This window comes from Giraffa tippelskirchi, chromosome 5, assembly GCF_054371585.1.
Source record: "Giraffa tippelskirchi isolate mGirTip1 chromosome 5, T2T-mGirTip1v1.2.pri, whole genome shotgun sequence".
NCBI classification, from domain to species: domain Eukaryota; kingdom Metazoa; phylum Chordata; class Mammalia; order Artiodactyla; family Giraffidae; genus Giraffa; species Giraffa tippelskirchi.
This window is the reverse complement of record NC_137279.1, coordinates 85,685,831-85,702,808: the sequence shown is the minus strand read 5'-3', so window position 1 is coordinate 85,702,808 and position 16,978 is coordinate 85,685,831.

Here is a 16,978-nt window from a genome sequence, read left to right as displayed (position 1 = left end):
CTCCTAAAAGCATGTATAATAGACTCTCGTAGCTTGAAGGGAAGTTGGGTGGTGGTGGTGTCATTTTCATTTCAGTTTATCCCTCTTCCTCGGTCAGTTTTTTAGTATACAATCATGCTTGCTTAGCCTGTGCAAACTGAGCTGGTGCTGGGCAAAATCAGAGTATGTTATCTATTCTCTGTTTTGGAGGGGATCTGGACTATTACTTTAGCCACAATTGCCAAGGGAGGTTTGAGATTCAGTGATCTATAAGGGGGGATACTTTTTTTTTTTTACAATGTTGTGTTAGTTTCTGATATACAACAGCATGAATCAGCTTTCAGTTCAGTTCAGTTCAGTCTCCCAGTCAAGTCTGACTCTTTGCAACCCCATGGACTGCAGCATGCCAGACTTCCCTGTCCATCACCAACCATCCAACCATCTCATCCTCTGTTGTCCCCTTCTCCTCCCACCTTCAATCTTTCCCAGCATCAGGGTCTTTTCAGTTGAGTCAGTTCTTCACATCAGGTAGCCAAAGTATTGGAGTTTCAGCTTCAACATCAGTCCTTCCAATGAACACCCAGGACTGATCTCCTTTAGGATGGACTGGTTGGATCTCCTTGCAGTCCAAGAGACTCTCAGGAGTCTTCTCCAACACCATAGTTCAAAAGCATCAATTCTTTAGTGTTCAGCTTTCTTTATAGTCCAACTCTCACATCCATACATGACTACTGGAAAAACCATAACTTTGACTAGACGGACCTTTGCTGGCAAAGTAATGTCTCTGCTTTTTAATAAGCTGTATAGGTTGGTCATAACTTTTCTTTCAAGGAGCAAGCATCTTTTAATTTCATTGCTGCAGTCACCATCTACAGTGATTTTGGAGCCCAAGAAAATAAAGTCAGCCACTGTTTCCACTGTTTCTCCATCTAATTGCCACAAAGTGATGGGACTGGATGCCATGATCTTAGTTTTCTGAACGTTGAGCTTTAAGCCAACTTTTTCACTCTCCTCTTTCACTTTCATTAAGAGGCTCTTTAGTTCTTCTTCACTTTCTGCCATAAAGGTGGTGTCATCTGTACATCAGAGGTTACTGATATTTCTCCCGGCAATCTTGATTCCAGCTAATGGCAACCCACTCCAGTATTCCACCTGGAAAATCCCATGGATGGAGGAGCGTGGTAGGCTACAGTCCATGGGGTCACAGAGAGTCAGACATGACTGAGCGATTTCACTTTATGCTTCATCCAGCCTGGCATTTCACATGATGTACTCTGCATATAAGTTAAATAAGAAGGGTGACAATATACAGACTTGACGTACTCCCTTCCCTATTTGGAACCAGTCTGTTGTTCCATGTCCAGTTCTAACTGTTGCTTCTTGACCTGCATATAGATTTATGTATACGTACATCCCGTCCCTCTTGAGTCTCTCTCCCACCCCTCTAGGTCATCACAGAGCACTGAGCTAAGCTCCCTGTGCTTTCCAGCAGCTTCCCACTAGCTGTCTATTTTACACATGGTGGTGTATATATGTCAATGCCACTCTCTCAATTTGTCCCATCCTCCCCATCCCCCTCTGTGCCCTCATGTCAAGTGAGAGTAAGTTAATGACAGAATATTCCTTTCTGAAGAGTCTGTTGGCTTTCTTGATGAGGAAGGACCTGGGAAATAACTAAATTAGAGAATTTCTTTTTTAAAAAAATTGAATTCTAGTTGACATACAATATTATAAATCCTTTTGAAGAATTATGCTATTGCTAGTTGTCAGGCTTCATAGAAGGGAGTCACAGCTTTTAAAACTTCACACACCTCTTACAGAAAATCTCAAGATCATCTAACTTTTTTCTTGAATTAAACCCATGGTGGGTTTGAACCCACTAGGCTGTGACTTCTTGGCTACTCTTTTCTTGTCTAATATTAATTCATATGTTAGAGTCTCTGAGTTTTAGTTCATAAAGTCCCTCAACTAAGGACAGAGTGTTAGTTCTAAAAATAAGATAGAAACACAGCTCTCTCAGCTCTCCTTGAGATAGGACTCATTACTCTTTGTGGGGAAAGTTCTGGGTCAATATGTAAAATGCTTAGAACAGTATATGGGATATAGTAGCTACTTCTGTATTAGTGTTTATTAAAATAAATTAAAAGTAAACAAACAATGAGTTGCCAGAGGCTGTGATGCTGAGTCTAAGGCTATTCACCTGACTTTCTCTGGTGGATTTTATGAGCTTCTTACTTAACCACATAAGAAACTCAATAGAAGATTTGCTTTAGGAGCTAGCTGACTTCTATACTGCTGACTGAGGGGCAAGTCCTGCATAGGTGTTTTTTATTTGGGACAAAAGCTGAACATGGACCAACTCACTCAAACATCAGCATTTTCTATTCCTCATTTAAATTAATAAAAATAAGATTAAGAATTAAGATTAAAATAATTTGTTATTAAAAATAATTATTTTATTATTATACATGATAATTATAGAACATATTACTATAAGAATTATATCACATTAATTATATAACAGTGATATATAATTATTAAAACTATTATTAAAATAAATTAAGATAATATAAATAATTAAGATTACAAATAATAGGTATGTTTTAAAAATAAATGATCAATAATAAAATTAATCACCAAAAATTAAACTAGATGAAATAATGAAGCAATTCTGCTGTGGATAATAAATCACTAAAAATCAAGTTGTATCTTTATACGGCATGAAATAGCTAAAAGCCAACACAAATTCTGTACAGACTCAGATTTTTATTATAGGGGCAGAATTTAGTAGTGTGAGGAAAGCCTAGCTAAATGTTTTATTTTGAGGCGTCTCTGGTGTTGAAAGCTCCTACATCAAGCTAGAAGTGATGAATATTACACCTCTGGGACCACTGCCCCACCCACATCCATTTCTTGGGTAAAGGCATGGATAGCTGTCAGGTTTTTATACCAGAAGTTTCTGGAAATGGAACTTTTCTTTTATACCCCAAGCTCCTTCCATATAATGGACACAAATACATGGTTGTTAAACTAAACAGATATCCAGTTTGAAAAAGAACATTTGCTTAGGATGGTATCTTGCAGATGATAACAACTTAGGACAAATCTGATGACTTAAGGTCCTTACAATGCCTCTGTCTGTATCCTTAAGGCCTGAGTTCCATTTTGGAGTGCCCAGAGGCAATGATGACCAAACTGACAATTGGAATTCTGTCTCCTTCAAACTGGAGGCTGCTGATGCCCATCATACTATTGGTGGATAAGAAATATGTCTTAATTATAAGACTGCATTCACTTTGGATCATAGAAAAGCAATTTATGTTTGGGAAATGAAGATAGCAGATCTCTATGTAAACTGAAAGTTTTAAGAGTTTTCAAAGGTTAGGAGTTTTTACTTTAACTTTTTCCAATCAATTCCAGTGGGTGCAGCCTGGTAGGCTTTTATTTGGCAATCTTGTTCAGCTCACACAGTATTTTCCAAGGGAATATATCTCAGCAAGTACTACCAGGTACAATGTGAGCCTGCTAGTACTTACCATCTAGTGTGAGGTAGGCCCACTCTCCTCACCTTGGCTACTTGACCCTGGGAAGCATATAAATTTGGGAAATGAGAGACATCAACTGAGAAAGTATTTCCTAAAAGTATCTGCAGGAATGTAATGCTGCTGCAAGGTGTTAGTTGGTAATCCAAGCAAGTAAGCAGGAAAGGAAGGAATGAGAGGAGAGAAAAGGAGAGTGAGAGAGAGAAAAGAAGGAACAAAAGAAAGAAAAAAGAGAAGTTTCTATGGGAATATGTTTCTTTGCTGTGGAAATTCTCAAAATCTTTGCTATTCTAGTATTACTGAATCAAACTTGGGTCTGCTCATCTGAGTCAGTGAAGCCAATCTACTGACACCAGGTTGTGGTGAAGGAAGACACAGCATTTACTACAAGGAACCAAGCAAGGAGTCCAGTCCTTCAAAGACCTGGTTAAAGACAGGGTGAGGGAGAAGGTTGTGGGGTATGTAATCAGTTCATGGACATTCTTCTGATTGGTGGTGAGGTAATGGAAGTCAACATCATCAACCTTCTGGTTTCAACTGGTCTGAGATCCTCATACTTGTAAGTTAGCATACAGTTAACTTCTTACATGTGGTGGGTGTTTCAGAATCTTCAGAACAGCTCAAAAAATGTGGCTCAGAATATAATCTATAGCTCTTGAGCAGGAGCTAGAGGCCCTCAACTTTGCTTAGTGGCTATACTATTATTATCTTGTTTCTACATTTTCTCATTTCTCTGATTAAACTTATTCTTTGGAGCTCAGTGAAGGCCTAGGAGGCTAAAGTTTTTCTACAGATAAGAGGCAGACAGAGGATGTGAGGTGTGTGTCTGTCCTGGGAAGGCACAATTGGGTCCAGCTTGGTTGCACTAATACCATGTTACCACTGCCCCTCACCCAACTCTAGGATGAGGATACAGGCTGCAATGTATCCCAAATATATTTAAACATGGACAACTTTTTGAGAGCATCTTGTGGTAAAAGTGCTCTATGAATATGAACAATTCTCCATCCCTTAACAAAACCCAAAAGATGAAGGCTTCTCTTTATCATACTGTTGTTGAAATGTTCCTCCTTTTTGACCATGCTTAGGGGAAGACCAAGGGCTTCCCGGTTAGTTCAGATGGTAAAGAATCCGCCTACAATGCAGGAGACCTGGGTTTAATCCCCAGATTGGGAAGATCCATTGGAGAAGGGAATGGCAACCCACTCCAGTATTCTTGCCTGGAGAATCCCATGGACAGAGGAGCCTGGAGGGCTAGAATCCATGGCGTCGCAAAGAATCATCTGATACGACTGAGTGACTCACTCTTTTTTCTCCAGGGGAAGCCCATAGGAAAAACATGGGAAAGAAATATGCTGAAGTATTAACTGTATTGCCCATGGATATAATTTTTGGCTTCCTGCAACATGTTTTGTAGTTTCAAAAATCTAGAGTTAGCCTAAAGTGTTGTTTTTTATTTAGTTGCTAAGTCGCATCCAACTCTTTGAAACCCCATGGACTGTGGGCTCCTCTTTCCGTGGGACTTCCCAGGCAAGAATACTGGAGTGGGTTGCCATTTCCTTCTTCAGGAGATCGTCCCAACCCAGGGATCAAACCTGCATCTCCTGCACTGGCAGGTGGATTCTTGATCACTCCGCTGCCTGGGAAGTCCCATGGAAATGCATATTTATGTTCTATTCTATTCATACATTTATAAATGTGCATGCTTGTGCATATGTATATCTGTACTCACATCAATGTTTGAGCTTGTAATAGAGATTTGATTCATTGTCCCATTCAGTAATTTGGATAGGATGAGCTGCTCTAGCAGGCATAAGACTTAGCCCTTCACTGTCTGTCTAACCTGGGTTTGGATGTGTCTGTTCTTCAATTCCATGTGGAAAACTAGACTGATAATAATAATTCTATGCCAAATGATGTCTGCAATACTTGTTGACTTAGTTATGGTTGAGGGGTTTGTTACCATTCCATTTTCAATGTCCCAGGAGATTTGTGATCCTTACTTATGTAGACACAGGATATATTGCTTAAACTCCACTGAGCTTGAGGGAAGGAAACAGCTATCATGGAGTTCCTTTCCTTTAAATAATTTGAAGGACACTGCTCATCAGTCTGTCCCACTCCCTTCCTCTGGCTTGCTTTCCAGGTGTACACAGTCCTGAAGAAATAACAGATGAACACAGGATTTGTAAGTTTTGTTCCATGTAAGTTACCAGGTAAACAGTGCCAGAACCTCCCTTGGCTTGGGTTGGTGTGAGTCAAGCATATTCCCACTTTCTTTCTAGTTATCGCTGTTCCAGTAAAAGCCTCAGTCTCCGAATCCACTCCCCCAAAATCTGTGCTATCAAAAGCCTTGGAAATAGTTATGTAAATCTCCCAAATTATGTTATTTTAATGTTGCTTAGCTGAAAACTTTCAGCAGCGACGTTCCTCCTTCTCTACAAAACTTTTTGGCTCATTCCCAACTCTGTCCTTTCCCCTTCTAAGCTCCAGCTATACTGCTCTTCTTTAGGATCTCCATCACCCCGTGCAACTTCTCTTCTAAGGGCCTTTGCTCAGGTTCATCTTCCTTCTGGAAACTCTCTACACCACTCCCTTCATTTTCCCTGAACACTTTCTCCTTCCCATCAACTCTCAGCTAGAACATCTTTCCGCCCAGAAGCCTTCCTCGACTCTCCAGATGAGGCCATCGTCTCTCTTCTAGGCTGTCTTAGCACCTCTACTTCTTTCTAACATCATCATAGCTGTGATTAAAAATTAATAGAATAATTACTTTCTTGTTGTTTGGATCCCCTGCCAGAGTAAATGCTCCAAGAGGGAATGTTTTATATGTACATTTTCCATGTTCCCAACAACTGGGACAGGGACTTTGGATAGAATACACAATAAATATGTATTGAATGAATGACCAAATAAAGGCAAGCTCTGTGTTAACTGAAAGTCGTTTTCCCTTAAGAGATTAACTACTTTTTAAGAATTAAATACTTTTCGTCCTAAAGCCATTCACTTAGATCATTACAAGCTATAAGTGTATAATAAATACTACTGTTTTGAAGGCACTGAGGATGGAGCACAGAAAAAAATCTAAGACTGTGGACAATCTCCTGCAAAAAATGCTTATAACAAGAAAAACTCATTTTTAACCTTCAGAAACTATTGTTATTTTAACTTTGTCACAGAGCTTGCCTCAGGTAAGCTCTCTCATTTTTCGCTCTTTTGGCTCTTGTAGAGGTATATGATAAAGTCGTCGAGGGCAAGTGGGAGGGTACAGAGAGTGGCTGTGTTTTCTTGACAAATTAGACTATCAGATGTCCTTAATTAGATTGACAGGTATGAATTCACAGGTATGAATTCACAGGTATGAATAAATAGCCAGAAAGTTGGCCATCCATGCACTGATCATGCCTTGCTTTCTGTTCTCTGGAACAAAAGGACAACATCTGTCACTTAATTGTGGTCAATTAAGATGTTTGTTGGATGAATGAATGAATTCACAAACAATAGGACAGTGGATGTTTTATTCCCTGGCTTGCAACTACCACGTCACAAATATCATCTTAGCTGTATAATTGGAATGCTTAATAAAAGCCAGTCCCCTTAATTATATTAAAACTGATAAAATATTAGTAAGGTGATAAAATGAGGGTGAGAGAGATAAACAATTGGAAGAAAGGGAATAATTTGACTAGAGCTACAGCATGGCTGTGATCTAGAATCTAGGCGTGGAGGGGCTCCCACTGACAAGGGTGAGGTTTTGCCTCTTAACAGGTTCTGTGCTCAGAAACAGGTTCTGTGCTCAGAAACATTATTATATGTGGCCCCCAGTTTCTTGTTGACAGACAATCTCTACTAGACCTGTATCCACTAACTGATTCTTTTCCCTCAAATTTTCCTCCTTATTCTTAATCTTTGTTAGAGATTGAGAGGAGAGCTAACAATCTCCCACACCTCCAACTTACCATGATTCCCATCAAGACAGCATCTCCTGCACAAGCCTGTTCAGCAGGTTCAGGTGAGCTTAGCCTCCCCCAGTCTTAGATTTTCAGTGGCCTAGGTGTTCCCAGGATGAGGTCAAGACTATGCTTTCTGTGTATTCCCAGTCCTGGGAAATGGCATCATCTTTCTGACAGACATGCAACCCAGGTATCTGAATCCCTCTCAAATCCCATCTTACCTTCTCCCTTCAGACCTAATCAGTCACCAGGTCCTCTTAAAATTCTTTACCTCTTTAACAGTTTTCAAATTTAGCCCTTTATCTTCACTCAGTCAGTCAGTCAGTTCAGTCGCTCAATCGTGTCCAACTCTTTGCAACTCCATGGACTGCAGCATGCCAGGCCTCTCTGTCCATCACCAACTCCTGGAGTTTACTCTAACTCATGTCCATTGAGTCAGTGATGCCATCTGACCATCTCATCCTCTGTTGTCCCCTTCTCCTCCCACTTTCAATCTTTCCCAGCATCAGGGTCTTTTCAAATGAGTCAGTTCTTCACATCAGGTGGTCAAAGTATTGGAGTATTAGCTTCAACATCAGTCTTTCCAATGAACATTCAGGACTGATTTCCTTTAGGATGGACTGGTTGGATCTCCTTGCAGTCCAAGAGACTCTCAAGAGTCTTCTCCAACACCACAGTTCAAAAGCACCAATTCTTTGGGGCTCAGCTTTCTTTATAGTCCAACTCTCACATCCATACATGACTACTGGAAAAACCACAGCCTTGACTAGACGGATCTTTGTTGGCAAAGTAATGTCTCTGTTTTTTAATATGCTGTCTAGGTTGGTCATAACTTTTCTTCCAAGGAGTAACCGTCTTTTTATTTCATGGCTGCAGTTACCATCTGCAGTGATTTTGGAGCCCCCCAAAATAAAATCTGATGTTGTTTCCACTGTTTCCCCATCTATGCCATGATCTTAGTTTTCTGAATGTTGAGTTTTAAGCCAACTTTTTCACTCTCCTCTTTTACTTTCATTAAGAGGCTCTTTAGTTCTTCTTCACTTTCTGCCATAAGGGTGATGTCATCTACATATCTTCACTACCTTTCCTTATTTAATCCCTCAAATTGACCATGCATCTGTTTTTATCCAGTGATTCTAGTCCTGTCCCCATGAATTCCTTCTCTCCATTGTGGCCAGAAAGATCGACCTAAAATACAGATGGCTACAATCTTTCTTTAAAACTCACAAAGTAGCCAGACCCAGAAAAATCCACACTCCTTAGCATGATATGTAAGTAGATTTGTTCATTTTATGCCTGTTATCCTGGCTTACTTATGAGTAGCATACCTTTTTACTCTCAAATATATTCCAACTTAGATGGTAAGTTATATAGTCAGCCTAACTATAAAGCCCTTTGTGAAAAACCGATTGCTATCTACTTCTCCAGCTCCAGCTCCTGCTCACCTCTCCCTCTGCGTGCAACAAGGTGATGGCAAGAAATTCAAGAAATCACATCCAGATATGACAGTACATAGAGGGTGAAAGTAACTCTTTTCTCTGTGTTGATTTCTTGAGAATAAGAATACTTTTCTCAGAAGCCATGGTTGACTTCTCTTCATGTGTAATTGGCAACCATTGAGTCACATGTCCTTTCCTGAATGAGTCACTGGCAAGCAGAATAAAATTGCCTTCACTGGTTTTGTTTGATTTATGGTGATAGAATAGATGTTAGGGAATAGACAACAATTGTGACTGCAGCATCAATTTTAATTGAATTTGTCTTTGGGTCTATTTAATTCCACTAGACAAAAACTCGAGGCCAGGGACTGTACTGGAGCTCCTAGAATAGTGTTTGGCATTAATAATTTTTATTACTGTCATTGTTATTGGACTTTTGGATGGAAGTAAGGAAGGTACTATAATGTAGTGGGGAAAACAGGGGCTTTGGAGCTTGATAGTAATAGCCTCAGTCTCCCACTTCATACTTTTCCATGCAGGATCCAGATGCATTCAGAGCTCTAAACTTCAGATTTCTCCTGTGTTAAATGAAGCAAATATTACCCTTTAATAGCACATATAATACATATAAAGCAACTGAACAACCACAAATATTTCCTCACTTCTTATTATGTCTGTCATTTTACCCCATGAATTTTTGTAAGGCTGTTGCCACATTTGTGTGTTTATGTATGCACATATGTGAGTGTGTGTATATGAGTACTTTGGCAACTTGTGAGGAAAATGCCCTCTAAGAAAACAGACATTCCTGATATTGCCTTCTGGACTTTGTAAGATTTTAGCTGACTACTTGAACTTTATGAGATAAAAAGTTCATCTTATTCTAATTTCTATTCTAAGACATTGTCTCTGAGAGGTGCTTAGTGAATCATCATATTCCCTGAAGATGATTATGGACAAAGTTTTCATGATCATCTCATTTAGGGAAATTCAGCATGACAATTTCCCTGTAGACATTCTTTATAACCTTAGCATATTCAAGACATAGAGCGGTCCCATAGTAGAGAAATTTATTTTCATTTTCAACCCAAATTTCTCCAAACTTGTTTTTAGCTCAGATTTTTTTTTCCCTATAGCACCTTAGCAACATCTCTTGGAATACCCTTTGGGAAATAAGCACGCAACTAATCTCTTTGCTCTCAAGGTGGCTTGATAGGACCTGCTATCTTGGCCACTAGGGAGGGTCATTGGTTTACAACAGGGTGAACAAACTTTCAACTCTAAACCAACATCAATGGTAGGAAGTCACTGAAAATATGTGTAGTCATTTTCTCATGTTTTGAAGAACTCTGGCTAAAGTTGAACTGGTTAATCCCTAAAGACTTTACCTCTCCAATATCCTACAGAAAAACTCCAAGATGACTAAGATAAACAAGATAACCAGGCTTTTTTTTATTTTTTAGAGATATTTAGGATGAAATGGTAAAGAAGGAGTGCACTATAGAACTCTTCAACCTAGAGATTCTGAATACTCTGAACTAGATTTCAGATAGGAAATTCTGAATATGAATTACTCCTGAATATGAATAAGGTTAGGTATGGATAAATCATCATTCTTTGTTTTCTATAATGAAGGAATATCTGTAGGGAATTGGTTGTTACAATAGGAGAAAAAAGCCACTCGTTTTATTGCTGCTCAAATAATTTCAAGTCTTAATTTTAGAACTGAGTTTCCTGGACTTCCCTGGCAGTCCAGTAGTTAACACTCCACACTTTCATTACAAGAGTCACTGATTCCATCCCTGGGCAGGGAACTAAGATCCCACATGTGGCACAGTGCAGCCAAAAAAGAAAAAGAATTGAGATCTGTGTTCTGTTTTTAATGCAGGGACTTATTTGTGAGAGCTGGACCATAAAGAAGGCAGAGCACTGAAGAACTGATGCTTTCCAACTGTGGTGCTGAAGAAGACTCTTGAGTGTCCCTTGGACAGCAAGAAGATCACACCAGTCAATCTCAAAGGAAATCAACTCTGAACACTCATTGGAAGGACTGAGGCTGCAGCTGAAGCTCCAATCCTTTGGCCACATGATGTGAAGAGCAGACTTATTGGAAAAGACCCTGAGGTTGGGAAAGATTGAAGGCCGAAGGAGAAGAGGGCGGCAGAGGATGAGGTGGTTGGATGGCATCACTGATTCAATGGACATGAACTTGGGCAAATTCTGGAAGATGGTGAGGAATAGGGAAGCCTGGCATGCTGTAGTCCATGGAGTCGTGAAGAGTCAGACACTATCTTGCTAGTCTCTTTCCTTCATTGACTTTTTGTCTTCTTCTATATGTTAAATGCCTCTTAATCCATATTTTAAAAAATTTAATATTTCTTTAATTTTAAGACCCAAATTATATTTAGTTTTCCTTTTATATTCAGGTGGACCTGGATGAATATACTGCTGAAAAATTGTACCAATTTTGCTGAACTTGAAAAACATACTATAGCAACCATTCAAATCTAAGCTGGAAATGGAGCTCCCTGAAACATGATCATCTCCCACTCACATCTTGGGAGCTGCTACATTATGGATGTGAGCACGGATGGTGAGCCACCATCAGAGACCATGAGGGCGTCTTTCTTTCATAGCTAGTTTTTGAGGAAACTACACAAAACTGTGTGAGTTTGTACTCTCTGAAGAAAAGGAGGGAAACCCTTTAAGAAAAATATCATTCCTATATGAATGCTTATACATATTTTACAAAAGTCTACTGCAATTCTACTCCTGGGCATATATCCAGAGAAAACATGTAATGCTCATAGCAGCAACTATTTACAATAGCCAAGACGTGGAAGCAACCTAAGTGTTCAGTGGCAGATGAATAGTTAAAGAAGATGTGGTTTATATACACAATGGGATATTATTCAGCCATTAAAAAAGAATGAAATATCCATGTTACACGTATCTTTTTGAAGTAGCATTTTCTCTGGATATATGCCCAGGAGTAGAATTGCAGGATCATATTATTTTAATATTATTAAATTAAAGATCAGATAGACTTTTGTAAAATATGTATAAGCATTCATATAGGAATGATATTTTTCTTAAAGGGTTTTCCTCCTTTTCTTTAGAGAGTACAAACTCACACAGTTTTTGAGTAGTTTCCATATGTAAAATAGATAACCAATGGGAATTTACTCAGGGAACACAAACAGGGGCTCTGTGACAGGCTGAAGGGTGGGATGGAGAGGGAGATGGGAGGTAGGCTTTGGAGGGAGGGGACATGGGTGTGCTTATGGCTGATTCTTACTGATGTATGACATAAAGTCAGAAAATTCTGTAAAGCAATTATCCTTCAATTCAAAAATTTTAAAGAAAAGAAAAGAATGAAATAATGCCACTTGCAGCAACACAGATGGGCCTAGAGATTATCATACTAAGTGAAATAAGTCAGAGAAAGACAAATATCATATGATATCATTTGTTTGTGGAATCTAAAAATAAAATGATACAAAGGAACTTATTTATTGGGTTGCCAAAAAGTTTGGGTTTTTCAGTACCACCCTACAAGAAAACGAACGAACTTTTTGGCCAACCCAATACAAACTGGAAATATATTCACATAGTAAACAAATTTATGATTACCAAAGGGAAAAGTGGGGGATAAAATAGGAGTTTGGAATTAATATAAATTTACTACTATAAATAAAATAAGTAAATAACAAAGACCTACTATATAGCACAGAGAAGTATATTATCTTGTAATCTATGATGGCAAAGAATCTGAAAAAATATATATATGTATATATATATGTGTGTGTGTGTATAAATGAATCACTTTGTTGTACATTTCAAACTAACACATTATACATTAACTATACTTCAATTAGAAAAAATTATGCAAAAGGATCAAAATAATTATTGGAATCATTAATCATTCTTTTTATACTATCCTATTTGCTGGAGCTCAAGCTAAGAAGGACCTCGGCTGAGGACTCAATGATGGCTCTGCAGGCGCATATTTGTCCACTTCTGCTGCTCTCATCACCACTGTAAGACATTTCAGTCAGTTTGGCAGTTCTAGTTTTTGGGCTTTGCTTTTGAACACATTGTCCATGACCTTTGTCTCACTCCTTGTGCCTTGATATGAACAAATAGTCCTGAGCATAAGTGTTCAAAAGTCTCCCAGTCATGAATTACATAATTAAATAGGCTTCCCTGGTGGCTCAGATGGTAAAGAATCCACCTGCAGTGTGAGACAACTGGGTTTGATCCCTGGGTTGGGAAGATCCCCAGAGAAGGCAATGGCAACCACTCCAGTATTCTTGCTTGGAGAATTCCATGGACAGAGGAGCCTGACAGGCTACAGTCCATGGGGTTGCAAAGAGTCGGACATGACTGAGTGACTTTCACTTACATAGTTTGCATACTTTTTCTCCTTATCACACACTTTTGGAATAATATTTTACTACTAATAATTTTGAGTTGAGCAAGTTAATGCCCGAATTGGTTTTGAATCCAAACAACATGTATTAAATTGTTTGAAGTCTGTGTATATTTATTATGTATTTTTCTTTTACCAAAAATGTTTCTTTATTACCAGTTTCATGGTACATTTTTAATGGAATTAAGCTTGAACACTTCAAAGTATTTGACCTAATTGAACACTTCAAACAATCATTTACAGTTTCTAATTGACTGATGCCTACTGTTAGGACACAGAGCAGCAACACATGGACAACAACAAATGGTGGGAAGTTGGGAAAACTGGGCTATAGTTCATATTACATATAATTAGGTAAAATCTTTCCTTCTATAAATCTCAAGTAGGCCATATCTCAAGCCACATTTCAGATGAAGACCATGTGATAAATACCTGTGTTACTTGTACAGATACAGCCTCATTTTATTGTGCTTCACTGTACCATGCTTTACAGACATCGCATTTTTACAAATTGAAGTTTGTATCAACCCTGCATTGAGCAAGTCTATTATTCCCTGTTAAGTAAGTCATTTGCTTACTTCCTATCTGTGACAAATTTTGTCAATTCTCATTTCAAACTTTATTTCAAACTTCATTTCAATTCTTATTCCAAACTTTTTCATTATCATTGTACCAGTTATGGTAGTCTGTTATCAGTGATCTTTGATATTGCTATTGCAATAGTCTTGACATTTTTTAGCAATAAAATATTTTAAGATTAAGGCATGTACTTTTTCTAAAGACAAAATGCTATTGTACACTTAATAGACTGTAAATAGTATAAATGTAACTTTTATATGTACTAGGAAACCAAAAAATTCATGTGACTCACTTTATTTTGATATTTGATTTATTGTGGTAGTTTGGAACCAAAACTGAAATATCTCTGAGGTGTGGCTCTAGTTCAGTAAGTCCTCTACATGTGAATGAGTTCCATTCTGATAGCACATTCCTAAGTCCAATTTATTCGTAAGCCTAACACAGTTAGCCTAGGTACCCATATAATACATCAGCTATATAGTGCTATCCTGTAATAGGTTTATAATACTTTTCACAGAAATAATATACAAACACACACACACACAAAACACACATTTTTTAATCTTACAGTCCAATACCCTGAAAAGTACAATAGGATAGTACAATAGCTGGCATACAGGGGCTGGCATCGAGTGGACAGGCAAGAAGAGTTACTGATTGGAGGAGGAAGAAGAGGTGGGAGATGGTAGAGCTGAAGGATCATCAGCAATAGGAGTTGGAGGGCAAGCTGTAATGTCACTCACGCCTGACATTGTTGGCAGAGGTTCTGGTTCCTTACTGGAATGAGATGCACATTCACACCTACATTTTTGAAAGCTTGCAACTTCAAAGTTTGTGTGTAAGGGCTTACTGTAAGTGTTTCTTAGTGCATTGCCTCTCCATGCAGATAAAACTGAGAAATCTCAACCTGGTGAAGAATAAAACATGGAGTGGGTATTATTTTTCTCCCAGTAACTGCTACCAACTTTGTTTAATACCATCTCAATCTGATCCAATAACATCCAGTCCTTTCAGTTTTAAAAGTTTTCTTTCTGGTAGATACCCTTTCCGCCACTTTCAGGTATTATTATTTATAACCTTTACCTGGTTTAAAGTCTTCTTTCTCCACCCCTGTGGAGCTCCTGCTCTACTGCAGCTTGCCTCAGGCCCCCCTCTCTCAATTCTTCTGCCCCAGTCCCTCAGGGATGAGGATGGGGGTGAGGGAAGGCATTGGCTCAGGCAACAGTTCACACATCTGGGACTTCCCTCTTTAGGGCAGCGGTTCCTTGCTGTGCTGGCTGTTGTTGGGGAGGTGGGGTTGTTGACTTCTGTTTAGACTGGACCTAGGCTTTCATTACCCTAGTGATTTTGGTGCCAAGGCAAAACGCTCTCTCAAATATGATTCCCTGGGCTTTGCCTTCAGAGCTGTCTCATCTTCAGAGGCACTAGTCCCTCCAGTGTCACTGGTAGCAAGTTTACCCTACACATATATCCCACACTGTCTTGCTGGAAGAGGGTGTTTGCTATGATCAGTGCGTTCTCTTGTCAGAACTCTATTAGCCTTTGCCCTGCTTCATTCTGTAGTCCAAGGCCAAATTTGCCTGTTACTCCAGGTGTTTCTTGACTTCCCACTTTTGCATTCCAGTCCCCTATAATGAAAAGGACATCTTTTTTGGGTGTTAGTTCTGGAAGGTCTTGTAGGTCTTCATAGAATCGTCAACTTCAGCTTCTTCAGCATTACTGGTTGGGGCATAGACTTGGATTACTGTGATACTGAATGGTTTGCCTTGGAAACGAACAGAGATCATTCTGTCATTTTTGAGATTGCATCCAGGTACTGCATTTTGGACACTTTTGTTGACTATGATGGCTACTCCATTTCTTCTAAGGGATTCCTTCCCACAGTAGTAGATATAATGGTCACCTGAGTTAAATTCACCCATCCCAGTCCATCTTAATTCGCTGATTCCTAGATTGCCAATGTTCACTCTTGCCATCTCCTGTTTGACCACTTCCAATTTGCCTTGATTCATGGACCTCACATTCCAGGTTCCTATGCAATATTGCTCTTTATAGCATCGAACCTTGCTTCTATCACCAGTCCCATCCACAACTGGGTGTTGTTTTTGCTTTAACTCCATTTCTTCATTCTTTCTGGAGTTAATACTCCACCGATCTCCAGTAGCATATTGGGCACCTACCGACCTGGGGAGTTGATCTTTCAGTGTCCTATCTTTTTGCCTTTTCATATTGTTCATAGGGTTCTCAAGGCAAGAATACTGAAGTGGTTTATCATTCACTTCTCCAGTGGACCACATTCTGTCAGACCTCTCCACTATGACCCATCTGTCTTGGGTGGCCCCACATGGCATGGCTTAGTTTCATTGAGTTAGACAAAGCTTAGTTTCATTGAGTTAGACAAGAACTTGTGTTGTTCTTCCAACAACACAAGAGAAGACTCTACACATGGAAATCACCAGATGGTCAACACTGAAATCAGACTGATTATATTCTTTGCAGCCAAAGATGGAGAAGCTCTATACAGTCAGCAAAAACAAGACTGGGAGCTGACTGTGGCTCAGATCATGAACTCCTTATTGCCAAATTCAGACTGAAATTGAAGAAAGTGGGGAAAACCACTAGACCATTCAGGTATGACCTAAATCAAATCCCTTATGATTATACACTGGAAGTGAGAAATAGATTGAAGGGAATAGGTCTGATAGACAGAGTGCCTGATGAACTATGGAGGAGGTTCATGACATTGTACAGGAGACAGGAATCAAGACCATCCCCAAGAAAAAGAAATGTAAAAAAGCAAAATGGCTGTCTGAGGAGGCCTTACAAACAGCTGTGAAAAGAAGAGAAGTGAAAAGCAAAGGAGAAAAGGAAAGATACACACATTTGAATGCATAGTTCCAAAGTGATCAATAGCAAGGAAAGTGATCAATGTAAAGAAATAGAGGAAAACAATAGAATGGGAAAGACTAGCAATCTCTTCAAGATAATTAGAGATACCAAGGGAACATTTCATGCAAAGATGGGCTCAATAAATGGCGGAAATGGTATGGACCT